At 47.7% G+C, this 22458-nt stretch overlaps 1 pseudogene across 1 annotated transcript; it reads left to right on the forward strand.

Moving 5' to 3' along the window:
- Positions 1 to 889: 889 nt before the first annotated feature.
- On the forward strand, positions 890 to 19997 carry LOC309622208 (annotated as a pseudogene). The gene is made up of 2 exons: positions 890 to 2051; positions 18850 to 19997. The product of its transcript is annotated as an uncharacterized misc_RNA (transcript).
- The last annotated feature ends 2461 nt before the right edge of the window (positions 19998 to 22458 follow it).

The following is a 22458-nucleotide window of genomic DNA, read 5'->3' on the forward strand; positions in this document are numbered from 1 at the left end:
CCTATATAAAGCAGGAAGCTAAATACCTAATGCCTGAGGGAGAGAACTTTCCAAAGTGAGGAATTAGAGACCTACCAGACTCACAGTAAAAACCCAGAAGTGCCATCCCCAAGAAGGGGGCTGAGTCAGAAAAAGTGAAGTCATCTGCAATGTTTCAGTGTTTATGAGACAAATTTTCACTGAGAAAGTGTAACGGCAACAAATACATAGCTGGTCTCTCCTTACATTTGCCATACTCTGAAGCTGTGAGAACTGAGAGCCTAAAGAGCTGAATTCAAACATCTGAAAGACTGAAGTCAATAACTGACTGTATTTATTGAAGAATCAAAGACCTGTCAGGCTCACAGCAAAAATCCAGGGAGGCCAATAGGTAGGATGAGACAACTAAAGCTCCAACCCAGTTCTGACCTAGTAAAATTCCTGAAATGACTGAAATGATCAGCCACTCTGATTAACAGAGAAAAGGGTAAATCTTCTCTGGTGCAAAGTAATAGCATCTTCAGTCTCTATGAATTTTTTATTCACCACGTCCAGCACACAATCAAAAATTATGAAATTCCTGAAGCAGGAAAAAGTGACTAAAACTTAAGACAAAAAAAAAAAAAAAAAAAAAAAACCAAGAAAAATTGATTTAGAGGGAATTCAGATTCTGGAGTTAGCACAGAACTTTAAAATGACTATATTGAGAGTAAAAGATGGGGATTAATAGATTAAAATATGGAGAATCTCAACAGAAAATTGGAATCAATTTTAAAAAATCAAATACAGATAAATGAAAAATAAGAAAACTGATCCCCAGCAGACCTTAGGGAATACTAGAAGAAATTTTTTTGGGCTGAAGTAAAATGGCCCAACATAGAACAGAGCTGGGCTCTCGGTCCCATATTGAACTCGAGTTGGAAGAGGCGAGTCCGGTCTCAAAACGGAGGTAAAACCGCCGCCCGGTCGCCCCCAGCCCGACTCCGGCCGCCGCCGCCGCCGGGGGGAGGAGGGCCATGATCCAAAGGAACCAGAACAGTTGAGAAAACTGTTTATTGGTGGTCTGAGCTTTGAAACTACAGACGATAGCTTAAGAGAACATTTTGAGAAATGGGGCACACTTACAGATTGTGTGGTGATGAGAGACCCCCAGACAAACCGTTCCAGGGGCTTTGGTTTTGTGACTTACTCTTGGGTTGAAGAGGTGGATGCAGCAATGTGTGCTCGACCACACAAGGTTGATGGGCGTGTAGTGGAACCAAAGAGAGCTGTTTCTAGAGAGGATTCTGTAAAGCCTGGTGCCCGTCTAACAGTGAAGAAAATTTTTGTTGGTGGTATTAAAGAAGATACAGAAGAATGTAATTCGAGAGACTACTTTGAAAAGTATGGCAAGATTGAAACCATAGGAGTTATGGAAGACAGGCAGAGTGGAAAAAAGAGAGGATTTGCTTTTGTAACTTTTGATGATCATGATACAGTTGATAAAATTGTTGTTCAGAAATACCACACTATTAATGGGCATAATTGTAAGTGAAAAAGGCCCTTTCTAAACAAGAAATGCAATCTGCTGGATCACAGAGAGGTCGTGGAGGTGGATCTGGCAACTTTATGGGTCGTGGAGGAAACTTTGGAGGTGGTGGAGGTAACTTTGGCCGTGGTGGAAACTTTGGTGGAAGAGGAGGCTATGGTGGTGGAGGTGGTGGCAGCAGAGGTAGTTATGGAGGAGGTGATGGTGGATAAAACGGATTTGGAGGCGACGGTGGTAACGATGGTGGTGGTCCTGGTTACAGTAGTAGAGGAGGCTATGGTGGTGGTGGACCAGGATATGGAAACCAAGATGGTGGATATGGTGGCGGTGGTGGAGGATATGATGCTTACAATGAAGGAGGAAATTTTGGAGGTAACTATGGTGGTGGTGGTGGGAGCTATAATGATTTTGGAAATTATAGTGGACAACAGCAATCAAATTATGGACCCATGAAGGGGGGCAGTTTTGGTGGAAGAAGCTCGGGAAGTCCCTATGGTGGTGGTTATGGATCTGGTGGTGGAAGTGGTGGATATGGTAGCAGAAGGTTCTCAAAACTCAGAAGAAAAGGGCTACAGTTCTTAGCAGGAGAGAGAGCGAGGAGTTGTCAGGAAAGCTGCAGGTTACTTTGAGACAGTCGTCCCAAATGCATTAGAGGAACTGTAAAAACCTGCCGCAGAAGGAACGATGATCCATAGTCAGAAAAGTTACTGCAGCTTAAACAGGAAACCCTTCTTGTTCAGGACTGTCCTAGCCACAGTTTGCAAAAAGTGCAGCTATTGATTCATGCAACGGAGGGTCAATTAGATGTACATTCCTGAGGTCTTTTATCTGTTGTAGCTTTGTCTTTTTCTTTTCATTACATCAGGTATATTGCCCTGTAAATTGTGGTAGTGGTACCAGGAATAAAAAATTAAGGAATTTTAAACTTTTCAATATTTGTGTAGTTCAGTTTTTCTACATTTTAGTACAGAAACTTTAACAAAATGCAGTTTTGAAGGTGTTTCCTTGTGAGTTAACAAGTAAAGAAGATCATTGTTCATTAATATTTTGTATGAATTTTGCTAAAGTTAACTGTAAAGAAACACCTGCTGACTTGCAGTTTAAGGGGATCTATTCTCCCCATTTCCAAACCATGAAATGAATGGGCTCTGACATGTGGAGAGAATAGATATTTGTATGTTTGCAATGTGTGTTTTAGATAATAGAATTGGGTATTTAAATTAGCATATTTGTGAATTTAATAGCTTTAAGATTTACTTCAAATGAAAAATCTCAGAATTCAAAAAAAAAAAAACAAAAGAACAGAGCTGGGAGCGCGATTGGCGCTGCCTGCGGGGGAGGAGCGCCGCCGCCGCCGCGAGCTGGGAGCTCGATTGGCGCTCCCTGCGGGGGAGGAGCGCCGCCGCCGCCGCCGCCGCGAGCTGGGAGCTCGACTGGCGCTCCCTGCGGGGGAGGAGCGCCGCCGTCGCCGCCGCGAGCCGGGAGCTCGATTGTCGCTGCCTGCGGGGGAGGAGCGCCGCCGCCGCGAGCTGGGAGCTCGCTTGGCACTGCCTGCGGGGGAGGAGCGCCGCCGCCGCCGCCGCCGCCGCGAGCTGGATTGGCGCTGCCTGCGGGGGAGGAGCGCCGCCGCGGCCGCCGCCGCGAGCTGGGAGCTCGTTTGGCGCTGCCTGCGGGGGAGGAGCGCCGCCGCCGCCGCCGCCGCGAGCTGGGAGCTCCATTGGCGCTGCCTGCGGGGGAGGAGCGCCGCCGCCGCCGCCGCCGCCGCCGCCGCCGCCGCCGCGAGCTGGGAGCTCGACTGGCGCTCCCTGCGGGGGAGGAGCGCCGCCGCCGCCGCCGCCGCGAGCTGGGAGCTCGATTGGCGCTGCCTGTGGGGGAGGAGCGCCGCCGCCGTCGCCGCCGCGAGCTGGGAGCTCGCTTGGCGCTGCCTGCGGGGGAGGAGCGCCGCCGCCGCGAGCTGGGAGCTCGCTTGGCACTGCCTGCGGGGGAGGAGCGCCGCCGCCGCCGCCGCCGCCGCGAGCTGGATTGGCGCTGCCTGCGGGGGAGGAGCGCCGCCGCCGCCGCCGCCGCGAGCTGGGAGCTCGTTTGGCGCTGCCTGCGGGGGAGGAGCGCCGCCGCCGCCGCCGCGAACTGGGAGCTCGATTGGCGCTGCCCTGCGGGGGAGGAGCGCCGCCGCCGCCGCCGCCGCCGCCGCCACGAGCTGGGAGCTCGATTGGCGCTGCCTGCGGGGGAGGAGCGCCGCCGCCGCGAGCTGGGAGCTCGATTGGCGCTGCCTGCGTGGGAGGAGCGCCGCCGCCGTCGCCGCCGCGAGCTGGGAGCTCGGTTGGCGCTGCCTGCGGGGGAGGAGCGCCGCCGCCGCCGCCGCGAGCTGGGAGCTCGACTGGCGCTCCCTGCGGGGGAGGAGCGCCGCCGTCGCCGCCGCGAGCCGGGAGCTCGATTGTCGCTGCCTGCGGGGGAGGAGCGCCGCCGCCGCGAGCTGGGAGCTCGCTTGGCACTGCCTGCGGGGGAGGAGCGCCGCCGCCGCCGCCGCCGCCGCGAGCTGGATTGGCGCTGCTTGCGGGGGAGGAGCGCCGCCGCCGCCGCCGCCGCGAGCTGGGAGCTCGATTGGCGCTGCCTGCGGGGGAGGAGCGCCGCCGCGGCCGCGAGCTGGGAGCTCGATTGGCGCTGCCTGCGGGGGAGGAGCGCCGCCGCCGTCGCCGCCGCGAGCTGGGAGCTCGATTGGCGCTGCCTGCGTGGGAGGAGCGCCGCCGCCGTCGCCGCCGCGAGCTGGGAGCTCGATTGGCGCTGCCTGCGTGGGAGGAGCGCCGCCGCCGTCGCCGCCGCGAGCTGGGAGCTCGATTGGCGCTGCCTGCGTGGGAGGAGCGCCGCCGCCGCCGCCGCCCCCGCCGTCGCAGTCGTCGTGAGTGAAGAAGCGCCTCGGTGACGCCTGGTGAGGGCCCTCGCCGACGCCTGGGCTTACCTGCCGCCCGGCCAGCTCCGCTCGTTTCCCGTCCCCCGCGGCCCGGCGCGGGGCAGGCCTGCCAGGGCCATGGAGGACGAGGTGGTCCGCATTGCCAAGAAGATGGACAAGATGGTGCAGAAGAAAAACGCGGTGAGCGCGGCGGGCGGCGCGGGCCGGAGGGAGGCCGGGCGGCGGGCGGGGGCCAGTCGGCCTGAGGGGGCTCCCGGCCCGCGGTGAGCGCGGCGGGTGCTGCGAGACGGCGGCGAGGCCCGCGCTCTGGGGAGGGGTTCCTGGGGAGGGGGGAGCTTCGTGTCCCGCGGCCGCGTCCCGGGCAGGGGTTCTGGGGGGCGTCCTGTCCCGCAGCTGCGTCCCGGGCAGGGGTCTGGGGGGCGTCCTGTCCCGCAGCTGCGTCCCGGGCAGGGGTTCTGGGGGGCGTCCTGTCCCGCGGCCGCGTCCCGGGGAGGGGGTCCGGTCCCGCGGCCACCGGCGCTGGGATCCGCCCTGGGCGCCCGAGGCCCCTCGTGATTAGCGCAGCCCGGTAAACTCTATGGAGGCATCCTCCTCATTATTTTAAACGTGACGGTGGTAAAGCCTCGCTGGTTTAGCTGAAGAGTGCAGAGAGCCCTCCCTGTTTGAAAGAATTGGTTCTCTTTCCCGGGCTCATTGGCCAGCAGCGAGAAAACAACATCAAACAGAGGTTTGTGATCAGTTTTAGACATGAAACTGTTCAAGCAAAACGTGAATTTCCTGGATCTTATTTTTGAGGAAGGCTGAACATTCCCTTGATTGTCTCAACTCCCCTGCATGTTTGCTTAGCAATTAAAAAAGGTGAACTACGCCAGTGTACTTGGCAAGTTGCTAAACTTTTTGGAAAAAGTGGATCTTGTTAGGCCGCGGAGTGCGGGGAGCTGTGTTTAAGGCATTGCCGCCGACGAGGCTGTGCTGCCGGCTGGATTTGGACACATGTCGTTGCTGGTCCTCTCAGTGGTTTACAGTTGCTACCGGTGGCGCTTTCTGTCACTGATAACGTGTGCACGTGAACGTGGTCTCTTGCGGTTTGTATGAGGTGCTCCAGTTTCTGCATTTCTTTCCACCTGTGTGGGCCACTCTCAGTCCCTTGCTTCCGAGTCGTCTGTATTTTCAGCTAAACTTCTGAAATTCTAAGTCCAACGAATGTGAAGGAGAGAAGGGCTGCTCTGATTTGCACAGCACTTTGGAGTTACAAAGCGTTTGTGCAGAATTCTTTGGGGACTCACGACAGCTGTGTTGCATTCATTTTACAGAATAAGAAACTGAGTCAGACCAAGCAGTTCACCTCCTTAAATGAAGTGTGCGTTGTGGATTAAGCCAGGACCCGAGTTTTCTGCTGGGCAGCATGCAGAAGTAGTGTTAAACACCGAATTCTTAAGACTTCAGACTTGGTGTGCGCCTCTTTTCCTTTAACAGGTGCATTGCCCGGCGTGTAATTTCATACCCTGTTCATCTGTCTTTGCAATTTTGGCTTTTTAAAGGATTTCCTGTTTGTTTTCTGTTGCAGACGTTGCCGGTGCCATTTATTGTTTCTGTTGATACAGGCCTTTCATTCCTCACTGCAAGTGATGAGTTCTGTATATTTGATTGGCTGAACGTTTCTGTTATTCTGTTTAAACTGGCAAGTTTTTTTTCTTTGCCTAGAGAACCCTAGACTCCCCTAGTAGAAGCTGGCTCCTAGGGAAAAAGGCCGTTTCTTGGGTAATTTTTTTCTCGAACTCAGGCTATAAAATGTGTACCTTTTAATCATCTAGTGCACTAGGTGTTTTTGTTTGTTTCCTTTCCTTGAAATAGACGTTTCCTAGAAATGAGGAATTCCTTAGTGAGCAAGTATGGAGAAGACCAGTTTGTATTTATCTGCAGTTCTCAAATTATAAACATATAATGCGTCAGCAGGAGAATGAGGATAAGCTCCACAGATGATCCTCAAGTCTCACTTTTCTTTTCAAATCTTATATTTCTAGTAGTACAGAACTTTACCAATATAAAAACTTGCCCCCCCCCCCCCCCCAAAAAAAAGAACACAACTGCAGGAAAGAACAAAGAGCACTTAAAGTGTGTGTGTGTCTAATATATACATGTACATATACCCAGGTACATACACCTTTATATTTATATGTTATTTTGTAAATAAGTGACAATAATAATGTCTTGTGGAGATGTAGAACAGAAGTATACAACGAAAGCACAAACAGCAGGAGGGGCAAATGGAGTTAAACTGTTCAACCTCCATGGGATGGTTCCATGGAGGAGGCAGAGAGGGGGATGGGATCCTCGAAGAGCTGCTGAAGACCTTGCATTTTTTGCAGATCTCTTTAGAATGCTACTTGCATATTGTGCTCTCACTGAATGCACCTGGCTGAGCTATGGCACATTAGCACGGTAAACATTTGTCAGATTTGCCCTAGTCAGAAAATTTTCTATACCTGCCATCCTGCTTGGCACTTAAAAAAAAATTTTCTTTTTTTAAGCTCTCTATGATATAGGGATGATGGGTGAAGAAGGTAGGCTGCAGGGTAATATGTAGTATGTATGATCCCATTTTGATACAGTAAACAGAAAGTATTAAATGCATGCCTGTTTGTATGAGCAGTGAGTTTGCATGGTTATCTCAAGAGGGAGGGAATGGGACGGGTAGAGAAAGAGACTGACCACAGACTATTGTTTTACTTGTTACAAGAGGCATGTGTTGCCTTCATTTCTGATTAAACTTTTTGTGTCCAGATTATTGTAGGTTTACATGCAGTTGTAAGAAATAATAGTGCGATAGCTCCTGTGTGTCCTTTACCCAGTTTTCCCCAATGGTAACATCTTACAGAATCATAGTATACTGTCACAACCTGGGTATTGCCATTGACACAGTCAAGATAGAGAACATTTCCATCCCACAGGATCTCTCCTGATGCCATTTTATAGCCACTGCTGCTCCCCCACTCCCCACCAAATCATAGTGATCTGATAGTGCAGTGGATAAAGTTGCAATAAAGTTTTTGTGCAGATGATCAAGGGAAAATACCCCCTGGGGAAGATGGCCCGTCTCCCACTCCCCCGGCCCTATCTGTCCCTGGCAACCTGTCATTTCAAGAATGTTATGTGGGACTTCCCTGGTGGCGCAGCGGTTAAGAATCTGCCTGCCATTGCAGGGGACATGGGTTTGATCCCTTGTCCGGGAAGATCCCACATGCCGCGGAGCAGCTAAGCCCATGCGCCACAACGACTGAGCCTGCGCTTTAGAGCCCGGGAGCCACAACTACTGAGCCCACGTGCCACAACTACTGAAGCCCGCGTGCCTAGAGCCCGTGCTCTGCAACAAGAGAAGCCACCGCAGCGAGAAGCCCGCACACTGCAACAAAGAGTAGCCCCCGCTCGCCGCAACTAGAGAAAGCCCACACGCAGCAACGAAGACCCAACGCAGCCAAAAATAAAATAAATTAACTAATTAATTAAAAAAAAAGAATGTTATGTGAATAAAATCATATAGTGTGTAACCTTTTTTTTTTTTTAAGTAAAAAAAATTTTTTTTTGGCTGCGCTGCCGGTTGTGCGATCTTAGTTCCCCGACCAAGGATTGAACCCAGCCCAGGTAGTGAAAGTGCTGAGTGCTAAACACTGGACCGCCAGGGAATTCCCAGTATGCAACCTTTTGGATTGGCCTTTTTCAATCAGTGTAATTCCCTGGAGAGTCATCCAAATTGCATGAATCAACAGTGCTCCTCTTTTTTAAAAAAAATATTTATTTATTTATTTATTTGGCTGTGCGGGTCTTTAGTTGCAGCATGCGGGATCTAGTTCCCTGACCAGGGATGGAACCTGGGCCCCCTGCATTGAGAGTGCAGAGTCTTAACCGCTGGAACACCAGAGAGGTCCCAGTGCCGCTTTCTTTTTAATTGCTGAGTAGTATTCCATGGTTTGGCTGTACTTCAGTTTGTTTAATCACTTGCCCATTGAAGAACATCTGAGTTTTTTTTCCCATTTCCTGACTATTACTGATAGAGATGCTGTGGACATTTGTGTACCTTTTTTTGTGCGAACATGCGTTCTCTGGGATAAATGCCGTAGGGTATGTGTTGCTTTTTTTGTTTTTTTTCCGGCTACGCTGTGCCACATGTGGGATCTTGGTTCCCCAATCAGGGATCGAGCCCGTGCCCCCTGCATTGGGAGCTTGGAGTCTTAACCACTGGACTGCCAGGGAAATTCCTGTATTGCTCCCCCCGCCCCACTTGATTGATTGATTGGTTGATTGGCTGTATTGGGTCTTAGTTGCGGCACGCGGGACCTTCGTTAAGGCATGTGGGATCTTTATTGTCGTTGCGGCGCACGGGCTCTTCGTTGCAGCATGAGAGCTTCTCTCTAGTTGTGGCGTGCGGGTTTTCTCTCTCTAGTTGTGGCACGTGGGCTCTGTAGTTGTGGCGTGCAGGCTCCAGAGCGCGTGGGCTCTGTAGTTTGCTGCACGTGGGCTACCTCATTGAGGTGTGCGAGCTCAGTAGTTTGGTGCGAGGGCTTAGTTGCCCCGCGGCATGTGGGATCTTAGTTCCCCGACCGGGAATCGAACCCGCGTCCCCTGCATTGCAGGACGGATTCTTTACCACTGAACCACCAGGGAAGTCCCTGTATTGCTTTTTTAAATTAAAAAAAAAAAAAAAGGAAAAGCAATTAGAGGTGAAACAACTAATTATATGATGGCCTTTCAAAGTACATATTCAAACCCTACATTCTTGGTGTACATAAGTTATTTATGTTGATTTGTGGTGTTTAGCTCTAGCAACAAGGCAATAATAATAACGCTGTAGTTTTCCTTGTTTCTTTCAACTGATGATCTGTGTATTTATTACAAATATTAATTAACACTCACAAGCTACCAGGAGGCAAGTAATGGTTAGCGCTGGTGTGGTTAACTCCTTTATAGATAGGGAGGTTGAGGCATGGGTATTGTGGAATTTGCCATGTTGAGGCATGGGTATTGTGGAATTTGCCTAAGGTTATATAGCACTGTGTTCTGACTCAGATTCATTCAGATTTATTCCTTCCCTTTCTGTCTCCTGAATTAACGCTTTGTAATTTTGACCTAGGTGTGAGGACACGAAAAGGGTTTTTTTCTGTATCTGAGGTTTAGTGCTTGTTTTATAGAAGCAATATAGTATAGTGGTTAGAGTAGGCACTTTAGCATCTGAGTTTTGTTTTTTTCTTAAGTCTTTAATGAATTTGTTACAATATTGCTTCTGTTTTATGTTTTGCACATGCCGGAAAGGTAATAGGCCTTGGCCCCTGGGCCTGGGCTTCGTCTCTTGTGCTGTCTCCTGTCCCTGTTGCCCCCGCGCGCTGGCCCGTCCGCGCTGTGCCAGGGGGTATTGGTCGTCTCGCGGCTCAGTTCACAGTAGCTGAAAGGGACAGTGTGTGATGTTCTCATTTCTGCCCATCGTTTTCAAAGGGAGGCTCTGGCCATTGCTCCTCGGGTAAAATGCAGAGGGAGTGCTTTTTAAGATGGGACTGTCAGTGTTGGGGACACTCCTTAATTACCAAAACGGAATCCCCTTCAGTTCCTCCAGCTGTGTTGTTTTGGCACAGAAGATGTGAGTAATAGGAACTGGAGCTAAGTTGGAGTGAAAAAACGCACCGGTCCCGCCGAATTTTCCATCGAAACAGTTGATTTGTGTTGTCTGTAGGAATTCTAAAGGGCGTACCGTTGCTTCCTAACCGGAGTCATTTGAGAGATCTACCTCTGTACGTTCAAATGATTAATTTTGAGACTTTGCTCATGTGTGCAGTAAACCCTTTAATTCCCTAAGACCTTCCTTTCCTCCATCTCCTACCCCATTAAGCCCGCTTCAGTTCATCTCCTGAATTTCTTTGGAATCTGTCAGCTCTCCCTCAACACCCTAATACTGAACTTGCCTGTGTGTTGCGATTAGGTCCTAACTAGTGTCCATATATCTTGTTTCCTTCCAATCCATTCTTCACACAAAAAACCTTCAAGGCAAGTTGGAACATTGCTCATAAACATCGCTCACAAACATTGTTTTGAGAATAGAAAACACAGTGTTTGTTGGCCTTTAAGACTCTGCGTGGTCTAGAATCCTCTCTGCTTCTCTAGCCCCATCTTGTGCCACTTGTGCCCTCACTTTCTATGCTTCAGATACACTGAATTAACCTTAGTTCTCACTCATCTGACAGAAGTCAGTTCAGATATTATTTTTCACTGTGATCCCTAGCATTAAGCAAGTTGATTATCACGTTTTGTATGAGGACTAAAACTAAACTGGGAAGTGGAAGAATTGAGTTTAAACTGTTTCAGTCAACACGCATGTATTAATGATACCTACATATTGAACACCGGGCTAGGTTTCATGAGGGATACAGAAGTTCTGGCCATCTCTGGTTTTGGATATCCCTTATTTGTTGAGACCTTTGCGTTGTTTGGTTGCCTTTTGTCTGTTTTCAAGATGGGAAAACAGGAACGAGGGAAGTATAGGTTATTACTAGGTGGGGTTGAACAAGTGGAGCAGCAAACTGCAAGGCAGAAAGAAGAGGGACGTACTATAGAGGGATATGATTTCCATTCTCAAGGCGCCTGCATCCTGTGCAGGGAGACAGCCTAACATAAAATGTGCCTAACAAAAAATATATTGACTTCTTACTAAAAATCTGCAGTTCATATAACCAAGGGGTTTATAACTTCTCCTTTAAAAGTGATATTCCTGGGACTTCCCTGGTGGTCCAGTGGTGAAGACTCTGCGCTTCCAATGCAGCAGGCGTGGGTTCAATTCCTGGTTGGGGAGCTAAGATCCCACATGCTGCGCAGCCAAAGAAATTTTTTTCAAAAGTTATACTCCTGTATTATTGAATTTAGTGGTTTAGATTTTGTTTTAATGTTAAGAAGATTTCAGTTTATTTACCAGGAACAAACAAAACATAATGTAAAAATAGTTTCCCAGAAACGATTTCCATCATTCTCTTCTTCCCTTTCTCCCGCAGACTGGTGTTTCATCTTTACAAGCTCTCTGTCTTTCCATAGGAAAGCTGTCTGGCTTGGAGGTTGCAATCCCAGGGAATTTTTCATCAGCGGGGAAGTCTCCATCACTACAGAGGGATCAAGGGAGAAGTCAGTCCCTGGTAAGTGAGATGCTCCCCCTAAACACCAACACAGCAGTCGTGTACCTTTTAAGGGGTTCAAGGGCAAGATGGGCTAGGCATTTCTACTAACTCTTCTTAAGGACCATGGACAGTGCCGTAAGCTACGAGGTAAGCGGTGACTGTTGTAATTCTTACTGGTGATCATTTCCTGTCACTGATTCTCGGCTTTCTTTGTATTTCATAGGACTGTTGTCAGTCCAATAGAAAATGAGTCTTATTTTTAAAAAACTGAAATGTTTTACAAAGCCTAGCATTCTCATATAGAGTCCTTTCCATTCTCCCCACTTTCCCAAGAGGCTATGAACGCTTCACACCATGAACTAGGAGAGGGGGTAGAGCCCTTTCTGATGAAATACATCAACAAAGACAGAGTCTTAGCCTGCTTGCTCTCTGGACAGGATCTCGGACTACAAGGTCTTCAATCCTGGTATAAATGAAGGAAGTGAGGACAGTTCAACTGGCACTCTCATAACAAGAGTTGTGAAACACCTTCCAAAGAGACTATAGCAGTAGATGAGGGAAGGGAGTGCTACAGTGTGGTAGTACAGGGGGAATGATCGGCTACAGCAGTGAAAAATGTGGTACCTATTGGTGTGCTCTCGGGGTTCTTGTACATGTAGCATAGATGACCTTTACAGTGGCCCTCTCACCTTCCCACCTGCATTAGGTGTTCTTTTTTTTTTAAATTTATGTTTATTTATTTATTTATTGTTTGAACTTATTTATTCTATGTGTTTATTTTTTTGGCTGCACTGGGTCTTCATTGCTGTGCACGGGCTTTCTCTAGTTGGCGGCTAGCGGGGGCTACTCTTGGTTGCGGTGTGCGGGCGTCTCATCGCGGTGGCGTCTATTGTTGCGGAGCATGCGCTCTAGGCGCGTGGGCTTCGGTAGTTGCGGCTCACGGGCTCTAGAATGCAGGCTCAGTAGTTGTGGCACATGGGCTTAGTTGCTCCACGGCATGTGGGATCTTCGCAGACCAGGGCTCGAACCCGTGTCCCCCGCATTGCATTGGCAGGTGGATTCTTAACCACTGCGCCACCAGGGAAGCCCTATTCTGTATACTTTTAAAATATTTTTTAAAATTTTACTTCTGAATCCACAGAGTTAAAAATCTTTTATTATTAAACCAAATAATATTTCTCTTTTAAAGGAGTCCTTTCTACCAAGTACCTGTATGTAAAGGTAAGACCGTGAACTGTGGGCTCTATGTAGACCGATCCATTTGATGTCAGAAGAGGTATAAAATACACTTTCACAGTTGGATTTCCTCTCCTGTGCTCTGCCACCAACATGAAAACAGCATACCCAGAGTAGCCTGGGTTTCAGTACAAGGCATGTGGAACAGACCCAAACCGTTTTTGCATCCTGATGCCAAACTCCAACTGACTCATAAGCCCATGAGTGAGGAAAGCAAATGTCTGTTGTTACGAAGCACTGAGATTTTCGAGGTTCTTATACAGTATCACGGTGGCAATAGGTAACTGACACATTAAAGGTGTTCTGTGTGATATTGATTAGACTATACATTTGGGGGGCATAATTTTATATCACAATAAAAATGTATAAGATATATAACCATCTCGGGTTTCCCTGATAGCGCAGTGGTTAAGAATCCGCCTGCCAATGCAGGGGACACGGGTGCCAGCCCTGGTCCGGGAAGATCCCCCATGCCGCGGAGCAACTAAGCCCATGTGCCACAACTACTGAGCCTGCGCTCTAGAGCCCGCGAGCCACAACTACTGAGCCCATGCACCGAAGCCCACGCGCCTAGAGCCCGTGCTCCACCACAAGAGAAGCCACCGCAATGAGAAGCCCGTGCACCGCAACGAAGAGTAGCCCCCGCTCGCCGCAACTAGAGAAAGGCTGCACGCAGCGATGAAGACCCAACACAGCCAAAAATAAAATAAATAAAAGTAAAAAAAAAAAAAAGAAAAGAAATATAACCATTTCAACATATAAATGTATTTATTCAAATTAAATTCAGTGCAATTTACATGTGGAACTAAGCAATTTTCTTTATACATTTAGGCATATTCCATTTATACCTACAGACAGATAAACTTTTTGCACAAGTAGGAAAACTTAAAATATATTTTGAATAGATTTGTACAAACTGTTGAATACTTTAAAATTAGTAATTGAAAGTGTTCCCACCCTCATTTGGAGGTAGAATGGGAACTTAACTTTCCAGTTACTGGTCTGAAAAAGAAAATAACTTGCTATAATTTTGAATGTTATATAGTATAAGCACTATAAAAATATCACTGTCATGATAGCATAGGAACACTCTAAATGTAGACCTTATGGTAGAAATTGCTAGCTGTTCACCAAAACTCATTTCTTCTTCATCCTGGAAAGCACAGCTAAACTATTCCTAGTCAGTGGAAAGTGATGTGGGCCACACCTAGGCCTAGCCCATAAAAGCCTCCCAACATGTGCTCCTCCATGCTTTTCGTCCCTTCCAGTTGACTATGATGATGAATCCAAGGTTCCATGTTTTAAAGAAAGCAGAGTCACAGTCAACCTGGGTCCCTGCTCAACGTTTCTTGAGCAAGAAATAGACTGGTATTGTGTTTGCTATCTGTTCACTGTATCATGCAAAACAATAGTAAAAGAAACAATGCCAAATAGTTATCTACCTCCCTAAAATTGAACCTCTATAGTTTTTATGTTTTCATGAACTACTTGCATTCTTATGACAAGTATTATGAGTTGAAAATACGTCAGCCACAAGTAGCATGAGTTTCACATAGGTTGTTAACTTCACTAGAAATTGAAGTAAAAACATAATAAATTATATTCTCTTCATAGCTATGTAAATAAAAGATGTTTTAATCATGTACAACCTAATGCTTAAAATTAAAATTAGGTTTTCTAACTAGAAAGACCCAATCAAGAAATTTCTTAGTTAATGACACACAAAAGTTGGTAATGTGACCTAAAATTCTCTTACCATCTGTGCCATGAAGAACAGTAATCTGTTGGACTGAAGATGATGAAGCAAACTTGACAGGAACTTTGCCCAACTTCTGTGTACTGAGGTCTGGAATATCATGTCCACGATCTTCAGCATTAACAAAAATCTCAGATGAAAACATGGTTTTTCCTGGACTCTCTGTTGTTATCTGAGTGACTGCATCAGATGATAATTTTCCAGAGAAGGGAGAAAACGGGGTCTTAATCTCCTTTGGTGATCTGAACAAAAAAGAGAAAGCACACAGCAGGTCATATCCTTGGCTTATCAAATACTGTAATTTCTTTCCAAATGTGGCTTCAATATTTTTTGGAGACACATCCAACTCAAATGGTTAAGTTATTTCTGCAGTACCCTGTGCTTTTTTACATACTTATTACAGGGTGATCATGCATGAGTTTACTTTTACTTATTTTAAAATCTACTTTTATTTTGGATTTAGAATGCTATTATATAAGGAAAGGGTACTTTTCAGTTGAAGTGGAAAGATATCCATTAAAAAATAATTACTGGAAGTCCACTATAAATTAGGGGACTATGCTAAACGCATAGAGTGTACAAAAATAAAAAAGAAACAGAGCCTTTCCTCAAAAAGTTTATATGTCAGTGGGGGAACCAGAGGTTTTTAAGGTTGTAATTATGTATATAGATTATAAAGAATCCATATTAAAACATAATGGAGTAAATAAATGAGTGTATAAATAAATAAATAATAGGAGGGAGGGAGAAGACAAATCTTGCCAACAGAAGAATTCCATATGTAGGTAACCTCCCCCCCGCCCCCCCCCCGGCATCCATCTCCTCCCCAAGGAGGTGGAGGTGAAGCTTAATCTTCCCCTTAAGTCCAGTCCTGGGCTGGCCTTAATGATTGAATTCCAGAGACAGTATAAAATGGGAGAAAAAGTAACTTTACAGTGGAGAAACCAAGCAAACACCATGTTATGCAAGTGATGATGTTTCACATCACCAGTGATGTCACGGAGACACTACATACTCTCTGTTATGATGTGATGAGACGGTTACTTCGCTTCTGCGGTATTCTTTGTCAAAACCTATAACTCCAGTCGAATCATGAGAAAAACATCAGCCAAACCCAGACTGAGAACAATTCTACAAAATATCAGACAAATATTCCTCAAGACTGTCAAAATCATGAAAAACAAGGAAGGAATGAGGAACTGTCATAGACCAGAGAAGACTAAGGAGACATGACAACTAACTAAGTGGAATGTGATATACTGGATTGGGTCCTAGAACAGAAAAAGGTCATTAACAGGAAAACTGGTGAAATCCAAAAAAAGTCTTAAGTTTAGTTAATAGTAATGTATAAATGTTGGCTTTTTAATTTTGAAAAATATACTATGGTAGTATAAGATGTTAGCAATAGGAAAAACTGGGAGAGAGGTAAAGGGAACTCTGTTTGTATCTTTTCTGCAGATTTGAAATTATTTGAAAATGAAAAAGGTCATTTTTAAAAAATGGAGTAATACTGTATTGTATTATATCACAGAAGAAGAAGACCTTTTAAAAGGTCTTTTAAATCTCTACCCTCTATATACTATTCACTAATTAAAAGGACAATTATGAGAAAAGAAAATAGGCCCATCTCCCTTATGTATACAGAAGCAAAAATCATACACAAAATGTTAGACAATCAAATGTAGAGTGTGTGAGTGAGTGAATGTGTGTGTGTGTGTGTGTGTGTGTGTGTGTGTGTGTGTGAATTCCTACCAAGTTGTTTTACTCCAGAAATGCAAGGTGAGTTAACATTCAAATATCAATAAATGTCATGCACCACATCCATAAAATAAAGGAGAAAATGTATATGATCATATCAGTATAGTCAGATAAAGCATTTGATAAAATTCAATAATTATGTATGATTAAAAACTCATAGCAAAGGGAAACTACAAAAAACTTTAGAGCCACCATCCTATTTATAGTGAAATGTGGAGAACGTCCACTGTAAGATTAGGAACAAAATAAGAATGCCAACTCTTACCTTTTCTATTCAACCTATTAGTAAAAGTATTAAATGGCATTAGCAGTAAGGCAGGAAAAAGAAATCAGAAATATAAGGCTAAGAAAGGAAGAAATCATACTGTCACTTTCCATAGTTGATATAATTAAGGATACAGAAAATCCAAAACCATCTACAGATAACTTATTAGAATATCAGTTAGTTTTTAGAAGAGTTGCCAGATAAGAGACCAAACATTAAAAAATTCCACTAACATTTTTCTGTGTCTGAAAAGTTATAAAATTAAAAACTAAAAAATATGCCATCTACATTATCATCAAAACATCATATACCTAATAATAAGTGTAATAAAAAATGTAAGAACCCTATTAGAATAGAAAACTATTGATATATCATAGAGAGAAATTAAAGGTGATCTAAATAGGATTTCTGCTTTGAGGCAGGATGTATAGGCATACCTCACTTTATTGCACTTCACTTTATTGTACCTTGCAGATAATGCTTTTTTTTTTTTTTTTTTACAAATTGAAGGTTTGTGGCAACCCTGTGTCAAGCAGCTCTACTGGTGGTGCCATTTTTCCAACAGCATTTGCTCACTTCGTGTCTCTATGTCATGTTTTGGTAAGTCTCACAATATTTCAAACTTTTTCACTATTATACTTGTTACATGATCTGTGATCAGTGATCTTTGATGTTACTATTGCAAAAAGATTACAGCTTGCTGAAGGCTCAGATGATGGGTAGCATTCTTAAAGTCTACTTTCAAATTAAGATATGTACTTTTTTTAGACATAATGCTATTGCACACTTAATAGACTACAGTATAGCATAAACATAACTTTTACATGCACTGGGAAACCAAACAACTCGTGTGACTTGCTTTCTTATGATATTCTCCTTATTGTGGTGTCTGGGACCAAAGCCATATCTCCATAATAATATGCCTGCACTAGGTAGGCACAGGCCATCACTCCTGCTGCAACGAGCAAACAAACTTGAATAAAAGATCATCGAGCTAAGGAAGCAATCAAGAAACAATATCAACTAATATGCTAGAGAGGGACATTTAGAGATTTGGAGCAGGGGTTTGGTGTAGGGAGACATACTCCACTGGAAAAGAGAAATCACCATATCTTTTGATGAACTCATTTGCTGGCATGATGGAGTGAAATCTAGCAGAATGTCAAGCCGATTTCCCCCACAGGACATTTCCTTAGTGTCAGGGTGGTATAGGATGATGGGGGACTGAGCCAAGAAAGCAGAGTGAAATTTCCTGCACAGTCATGGCACTAACAAACCAAATCCCGCTAGATAAAGGGGCCTGTGACAATCATTAGGTCTCCTCTTCAAGACATTTGCCAGTTTTTGAACCTATATAAAGCAGGAAGCTAAATACCTAATGCCTGAGGGAGAGAACTTTCCAAAGTGAGGAATTAGAGACCTACCAGACTCACAGTAAAAACCCAGAAGTGCCATCCCCAAGAAGGGGGCTGAGTCAGAAAAAGTGAAGTCATCTGCAATGTTTCAGTGTTTATGAGACAAATTTTCACTGAGAAAGTGTAACGGCAACAAATACATAGCTGGTCTCTCCTTACATTTGCCATACTCTGAAGCTGTGAGAACTGAGAGCCTAAAGAGCTGAATTCAAACATCTGAAAGACTGAAGTCAATAACTGACTGTATTTATTGAAGAATCAAAGACCTGTCAGGCTCACAGCAAAAATCCAGGGAGGCCACAAATTAGGAAAAATCATAGGTAGGATGAGACAACTAAAGCTCCAACCCAGTTCTGACCTAGTAAAATTCCTGAAATGACTGAAATGATCAGCCACTCTGATTAACAGAGAAAAGGGTAAATCTTCTCTGGTGCAAAGTAATAGCATCTTCAGTCTCTATGAATTTTTTATTCACCACGTCCAGCACACAATCAAAAATTATGAAATTCCTGAAGCAGGAAAAAGTGACTAAAACTTAAGACAAAAAAAAAAAAAAAAAAAAAAAACCAAGAAAAATTGATTTAGAGGGAATTCAGATTCTGGAGTTAGCACAGAACTTTAAAATGACTATATTGAGAGTAAAAGATGGGGATTAATAGATTAAAATATGGAGAATCTCAACAGAAAATTGGAATCAATTTTAAAAAATCAAATACAGATAAATGAAAAATAAGAAAACTGATCCCCAGCAGACCTTAGGGAATACTAGAAGAAATTTTTTTGGGCTGAAGTAAAATGGCCCAACATAGAACAGAGCTGGGCTCTCGGTCCCATATTGAACTCGAGTTGGAAGAGGCGAGTCCGGTCTCAAAACGGAGGTAAAACCGCCGCCCGGTCGCCCCCAGCCCGACTCCGGCCGCCGCCGCCGCCGGGGGGAGGAGGGCCATGATCCAAAGGAACCAGAACAGTTGAGAAAACTGTTTATTGGTGGTCTGAGCTTTGAAACTACAGACGATAGCTTAAGAGAACATTTTGAGAAATGGGGCACACTTACAGATTGTGTGGTGATGAGAGACCCCCAGACAAACCGTTCCAGGGGCTTTGGTTTTGTGACTTACTCTTGGGTTGAAGAGGTGGATGCAGCAATGTGTGCTCGACCACACAAGGTTGATGGGCGTGTAGTGGAACCAAAGAGAGCTGTTTCTAGAGAGGATTCTGTAAAGCCTGGTGCCCGTCTAACAGTGAAGAAAATTTTTGTTGGTGGTATTAAAGAAGATACAGAAGAATGTAATTCGAGAGACTACTTTGAAAAGTATGGCAAGATTGAAACCATAGGAGTTATGGAAGACAGGCAGAGTGGAAAAAAGAGAGGATTTGCTTTTGTAACTTTTGATGATCATGATACAGTTGATAAAATTGTTGTTCAGAAATACCACACTATTAATGGGCATAATTGTAAGTGAAAAAGGCCCTTTCTAAACAAGAAATGCAATCTGCTGGATCACAGAGAGGTCGTGGAGGTGGATCTGGCAACTTTATGGGTCGTGGAGGAAACTTTGGAGGTGGTGGAGGTAACTTTGGCCGTGGTGGAAACTTTGGTGGAAGAGGAGGCTATGGTGGTGGAGGTGGTGGCAGCAGAGGTAGTTATGGAGGAGGTGATGGTGGATAAAACGGATTTGGAGGCGACGGTGGTAACGATGGTGGTGGTCCTGGTTACAGTAGTAGAGGAGGCTATGGTGGTGGTGGACCAGGATATGGAAACCAAGATGGTGGATATGGTGGCGGTGGTGGAGGATATGATGCTTACAATGAAGGAGGAAATTTTGGAGGTAACTATGGTGGTGGTGGTGGGAGCTATAATGATTTTGGAAATTATAGTGGACAACAGCAATCAAATTATGGACCCATGAAGGGGGGCAGTTTTGGTGGAAGAAGCTCGGGAAGTCCCTATGGTGGTGGTTATGGATCTGGTGGTGGAAGTGGTGGATATGGTAGCAGAAGGTTCTCAAAACTCAGAAGAAAAGGGCTACAGTTCTTAGCAGGAGAGAGAGCGAGGAGTTGTCAGGAAAGCTGCAGGTTACTTTGAGACAGTCGTCCCAAATGCATTAGAGGAACTGTAAAAACCTGCCGCAGAAGGAACGATGATCCATAGTCAGAAAAGTTACTGCAGCTTAAACAGGAAACCCTTCTTGTTCAGGACTGTCCTAGCCACAGTTTGCAAAAAGTGCAGCTATTGATTCATGCAACGGAGGGTCAATTAGATGTACATTCCTGAGGTCTTTTATCTGTTGTAGCTTTGTCTTTTTCTTTTCATTACATCAGGTATATTGCCCTGTAAATTGTGGTAGTGGTACCAGGAATAAAAAATTAAGGAATTTTAAACTTTTCAATATTTGTGTAGTTCAGTTTTTCTACATTTTAGTACAGAAACTTTAACAAAATGCAGTTTTGAAGGTGTTTCCTTGTGAGTTAACAAGTAAAGAAGATCATTGTTCATTAATATTTTGTATGAATTTTGCTAAAGTTAACTGTAAAGAAACACCTGCTGACTTGCAGTTTAAGGGGATCTATTCTCCCCATTTCCAAACCATGAAATGAATGGGCTCTGACATGTGGAGAGAATAGATATTTGTATGTTTGCAATGTGTGTTTTAGATAATAGAATTGGGTATTTAAATTAGCATATTTGTGAATTTAATAGCTTTAAGATTTACTTCAAATGAAAAATCTCAGAATTCAAAAAAAAAAAAACAAAAGAACAGAGCTGGGAGCGCGATTGGCGCTGCCTGCGGGGGAGGAGCGCCGCCGCCGCCGCGAGCTGGGAGCTCGATTGGCGCTCCCTGCGGGGGAGGAGCGCCGCCGCCGCCGCCGCCGCGAGCTGGGAGCTCGACTGGCGCTCCCTGCGGGGGAGGAGCGCCGCCGTCGCCGCCGCGAGCCGGGAGCTCGATTGTCGCTGCCTGCGGGGGAGGAGCGCCGCCGCCGCGAGCTGGGAGCTCGCTTGGCACTGCCTGCGGGGGAGGAGCGCCGCCGCCGCCGCCGCCGCCGCGAGCTGGATTGGCGCTGCCTGCGGGGGAGGAGCGCCGCCGCGGCCGCCGCCGCGAGCTGGGAGCTCGTTTGGCGCTGCCTGCGGGGGAGGAGCGCCGCCGCCGCCGCCGCCGCGAGCTGGGAGCTCCATTGGCGCTGCCTGCGGGGGAGGAGCGCCGCCGCCGCCGCCGCCGCCGCCGCCGCCGCCGCCGCCGCGAGCTCGACTGGCGCTCCCTGCGGGGGAGGAGCGCCGCCGCCGCCGCCGCCGCGAGCTGGGAGCTCGATTGGCGCTGCCTGTGGGGGAGGAGCGCCGCCGCCGTCGCCGCCGCGAGCTGGGAGCTCGCTTGGCGCTGCCTGCGGGGGAGGAGCGCCGCCGCCGCGAGCTGGGAGCTCGCTTGGCACTGCCTGCGGGGGAGGAGCGCCGCCGCCGCCGCCGCCGCCGCGAGCTGGATTGGCGCTGCCTGCGGGGGAGGAGCGCCGCCGCCGCCGCCGCCGCGAGCTGGGAGCTCGTTTGGCGCTGCCTGCGGGGGAGGAGCGCCGCCGCCGCCGCCGCGAACTGGGAGCTCGATTGGCGCTGCCCTGCGGGGGAGGAGCGCCGCCGCCGCCGCCGCCGCCGCCGCCGCCGCCGCCGCCACGAGCTGGGAGCTCGATTGGCGCTGCCTGCGGGGGAGGAGCGCCGCCGCCGCGAGCTGGGAGCTCGATTGGCGCTGCCTGCGTGGGAGGAGCGCCGCCGCCGTCGCCGCCGCGAGCTGGGAGCTCGGTTGGCGCTGCCTGCGGGGGAGGAGCGCCGCCGCCGCCGCCGCGAGCTGGGAGCTCGACTGGCGCTCCCTGCGGGGGAGGAGCGCCGCCGTCGCCGCCGCGAGCCGGGAGCTCGATTGTCGCTGCCTGCGGGGGAGGAGCGCCGCCGCCGCGAGCTGGGAGCTCGCTTGGCACTGCCTGCGGGGGAGGAGCGCCGCCGCCGCCGCCGCCGCCGCGAGCTGGATTGGCGCTGCTTGCGGGGGAGGAGCGCCGCCGCCGCCGCGGCCGCGAGCTGGGAGCTCGATTGGTGCTGCCTGCGGGGGAGGAGCGCCGCCGCCGTCGCCGCCGCGAGCTGGGAGCTCGATTGGCGCTGCCTGCGTGGGAGGAGCGCCGCCGCCGTCGCCGCCGCGAGCTGGGAGCTCGATTGGCGCTGCCTGCGTGGGAGGAGCGCCGCCGCCGTCGCCGCCGCGAGCTGGGAGCTCGATTGGCGCTGCCTGCGTGGGAGGAGCGCCGCCGCCGCCGCCGCCCCCGCCGTCGCAGTCGTCGTGAGTGAAGAAGCGCCTCGGTGACGCCTGGTGAGGGCCCTCGCCGACGCCTGGGCTTACCTGCCGCCCGGCCAGCTCCGCTCGTTTCCCGTCCCCCGCGGCCCGGCGCGGGGCAGGCCTGCCAGGGCCATGGAGGACGAGGTGGTCCGCATTGC

The sequence above is a fragment of the Balaenoptera borealis genome (assembly GCF_965194805.1).
Source record: "Balaenoptera borealis genome assembly, contig: HAP1_SCAFFOLD_1837, whole genome shotgun sequence".
NCBI classification, from domain to species: domain Eukaryota; kingdom Metazoa; phylum Chordata; class Mammalia; order Artiodactyla; family Balaenopteridae; genus Balaenoptera; species Balaenoptera borealis.